Source organism: Sinocyclocheilus grahami, unplaced genomic scaffold (assembly GCF_001515645.1).
Source record: "Sinocyclocheilus grahami isolate Dianchi unplaced genomic scaffold, SAMN03320097.WGS_v1.1 scaffold1119.1, whole genome shotgun sequence".
NCBI lineage: Eukaryota > Metazoa > Chordata > Actinopteri > Cypriniformes > Cyprinidae > Sinocyclocheilus > Sinocyclocheilus grahami.
The window spans coordinates 320,797-324,996 of record NW_015506298.1 but is presented as its reverse complement, the minus strand read 5'-3'; positions in this window follow the sequence as shown (position 1 = coordinate 324,996).

The following is a 4,200-nucleotide window of genomic DNA, read 5'->3' as shown; positions in this document are numbered from 1 at the left end:
CATTGCCTTTGTGCTCTAGTACCAGGCCTTCATTTCTGTGTGGAAATTTTCAGATTTATGCCGGATTTATTTATTTTTTTTTGACAAATGAAAAAATATATCTATATATTTTCACATTTTCCATTCATTTCAATGTGGGGTCATATTGACCCCAAGGGACAGATTTGTAAAAAAAAAAAAAATGTATATACCTTCAGAACAACCGAATCATTTCTATATTCACATTTTTTTAATGTGAATATAGATATAAAATGTTGAAAAGTCACAAAATCTTATTCCACTGAGATTAACCATTTTTTTTAACTAAGTAAAAGTTGATTGGGGTCATATTGACCCCAGGGGCCGATTGAGGGTTAAATTGTTTAAGTAAGGCTTATACATGCTAGTTTCCATGACAGAGTTCAAGATAAATATTTATATTATTAAGTTTTAAATGATTATTAAACAGCAAGCACAAACTATGCAAAAGCAGCAGCTCTTTCTGCACGCTCAGTGTTAGAATTTGATCACTCAAGATGTCTTACGATTGGCTTGTTTTTATTCAATTTCAATATTCGGATCCTTCTTCTCTTTTATATATTTAATTTTAGGCGGTTATGTTGAGAGCGCATGAATGTAATATGATATTGCATCCATGTAATGCTCGAGCACTAATCTCTCCACTCACAAGAAGATTTCCTTCGCTCACACAAAACTGGACGAGCGCTTTTAAATATGCAGTGTTCTCTTATGAATTGGCTCTGCTCTCAGATATTGAACACGCTCAAACTTTGTCCTTGCATCACTAAAGACCAGAAGGGCTTTTTTAATTCAGGTGAAAAGTAGGCTTATCCAACTAAATGGAAGCAAGCTTATTATAGTCAGCCTTCTGTAGTTATTTATTTGACTATTTAATACTTATTTTAGTTAAGTGCGTATTGTAAATATGCATTTATTAAATTATTTTATTTAGTGCATTTGTATTTTGTTGTTTCTGTATTTAGTTCTACAATAAAAGTGCTATCAACCAAGCCTGGTTCCAGAAATAAATCACTGATACCCCTTTTCCACCAGCATGAACCTGATGCTAGTTCAGAGCCAGTGCTATTACCGGTTCGGAGTTGGTTCAACTGGGCTAGAGAGCCACCGCAGAGCCAGGTCTTACATCACTGAATACGTCTCATCTTTCCCAGTAACGCTAGCGCGGAAGCGCCAAACACAACAGACTTGTTCGAGACGCATCTGCGGCATGCTGACCGATCGGTGCACGACACCAAAGCACCACGAAAGTGATCCAAAAGCATAAAGAGAGTCATCTGCTTTCCAATTACTCCCGCGGCACACCGACCGGTCCGCGCAGCGCCGATGCATCCCGAATAAGCCTAAACACATCATCAACAATGGTGGACGTTGCATTGCTATTGATGTTCATAGCTTTGTGAACCTACATCAGCATCAAAACACGCCGAATTCAACGTGGTCGTGTTTAGCTGCTATTTCAAAAATGGCTGTCAAAAGTTTCTGTTCTTGGTTTCTTGTTGGTCACAGTAACCGCCAGCCCCTGATGCAAACGGTTCTTACTTCTAGACCAGCAATGTTTTGGTGCTACTTACGAACAACCCTCTACATTGCGAGTAAATCACTCGCATATGCGACTTAATCTTCACTCTGGGCGACTAAATTATGTCTAATATTAGCTAATTGCTAATAAATTCTCAGATTTTACTCGCCAGTGTGTGAGTTGGAGGCTAAGTATAAGTTTAGCAGTGATGTAGAAGAATTTCAGAGCTGCTGTTCAACACGACAATTCAGATCGGGAAAAGAAAACTCTTCAAATATTATCGGAGGTGAGTGATTCATTTTGATAAGTTATTTTTATGTGCATGTGTTTCGTCTTGTGCTGTGACATTGGTAACTTTGTGCTTCATGCCGTGCTTAAATAATTTTGATGATTTTATTTAAACATCCTTATATCGTGATCAAGAAGATCCAATGTGTCTTTGTAAGAGAACCACAGAAAGTTTGCTTTTATGTTTGTTTGTGTGTGTTTGTAACTATAATGTAAAATTTAAAAGCAGCTAATCATAAAACAGCAATATGATCCAGAATCTCTCCCACCTAAGTTTAAGAGTTTCTACAAAACAGTATCAGTGATATAGTGGGTTCTTTTTGCTTTTGCACCATGCTGCTCGCATCCAGTGTAGACAGTGTGTTAAATCCATTATGAATCTTTGCTCATTCCTGCACTTGTATTCATCCTCTGTGTTATTAGTTTTTCATTAGATATTTATGTTTTTAATTGTTGCTTTGTGATAGTATTTCACAATTCTTTCATTCTGACTAACAGACTAGTCCAAGGGTGCCAAACCCATTTCCTGGAAAGTTACAGAGTTTAGCTGCAACCCTAATTAAACACATCTGATCCAGCTAATCAAGTCCTTACGGCTTGTTTTAAATCTAAATGTATGTGTGTTGGAGCAGCTTACAGCTAAACACTGCAGGGCTGTGGCCTTCCAGGAACTGAGTTATACATCCCTTTACTAGTGTCTGTGTAGTGCTCGCTTGACTCTCTTAAAGGGGTCCTATTATGCTCTTTTACAAAGTCTTGATTTTGTTTTGGGGGTGTACTAGAACATGCCCTCATGCTTGGTGGTTCTAAAAACGCATTATTTTTCATATAATTTACATTATTAAAATACCTTTCTCCCCAGGCTGGCACAAACGGCTCGATTATAGTTCCGGGTTTGATGAAGGTCCGCCTTCCGAAAAACAAAATGTGTTGTCTGTTTCCTGACATCATCCGCTTTCGGAAGCCCAAACAAAGACGTTTGGGCACGGAGGTGAAAAAAAAACAGCGTTTCAGGCGGTCGCGCACCGGACGAGAAGCGCAGCGTCGCGTCGTGCCGTGTCTTTAAAATTCAAATACATTATTCATGTAGTTCTTGAAAATGGATTTTTTTTAAACGAAATATCTCCCTTTGGAGTGGACGTTGAGATTTGTAACTTTCTAGATCTTTTTTTTGCCCAAACATGCACACTACACACTGACTAAAATTAAAAAAGCATAATAGGACCCCTTTAATGCATTCTTGCTGAATAAAGGTATTACATTACTGTTTCAAAGTTTAGGGTGAGTACTTTTTTTTTTTCTTTAATGTTGGTCAAATTGATCCAAAAAAGCAGATTTTAAGGGTTCACAAACTTTCTAGAACCACTGTGCACACCCTTATGTCATTCCAAACCTGAATACTGTTATTTTTATGGAACACAAAATTGCAGTTTTTGAAGAATCTTCATGCAGTTCGTATTCATATAAGGACTTTAGTTAAATGAAGCTACAGGTGGGGTGAATCAACAATTTGGTGTTACATTTTTGATGAGTAGTTTTAATTTTCCTTCTACAGACTACTGAACTGTTTAGGATTCGTGTGGTGGGTGGGTCGGCTTCCTGCAGTTACCTGTCTCCCCACGACAGCAGACCTCTGTGCCACCCAACCGTGGATAGGTGAGCTCACATAACCCAGGCGAAAAAAACAAAGCACTAAATATACACTTCTGTTCGAAGGTTTGGTAGCGGTACAATTATTTAAAGGGTTAGTTCACCCAAAAATGAAAATTAGCCTGTTTTACTCACCCTCAAGCCATCCTAGGTGTATATGACTCTCTTCTTTCAGACGAATCCAATCGGAGTTATATTAGTTTTTTTTTTTCAATTCTCATAACAATTTTCCTAAACTCTTAACGCACCAACACACCTACAACACACAATTGGCAAAACAATTAATTTCATGCTCAATATCACACATTGTAAATTAAACTCCAACACTAATTTTCAAAATACAATAATACACTAACACAATCCACCTTGTCTACCAAAACACTGCAAACATATTTTAAAATCAAATAATTATTCCAAAACACTAACACATGTTCTCTTTCAACAGGAACATTTAATCGATCATAGCACAATGTCATAAAAACACTAACATCAGACGGAATTACAGAAACTGCATTATTTTATGTGTCAGATCTTCCCTTATACAATAGTATATTGTATTGATCATAGATTGTGGTTTGCAGTTTTTTTTTAAGCCTCTCTACATTTTCGTTTTGTTGGGTTTGGTAAATGGACATCATTCTCGAATGGGTGTCAAACCAGTCTGTGACTGCACGGGATTGGTGTTCCATGTGATCACATATATTGGCAAGTGGTTTCCCACC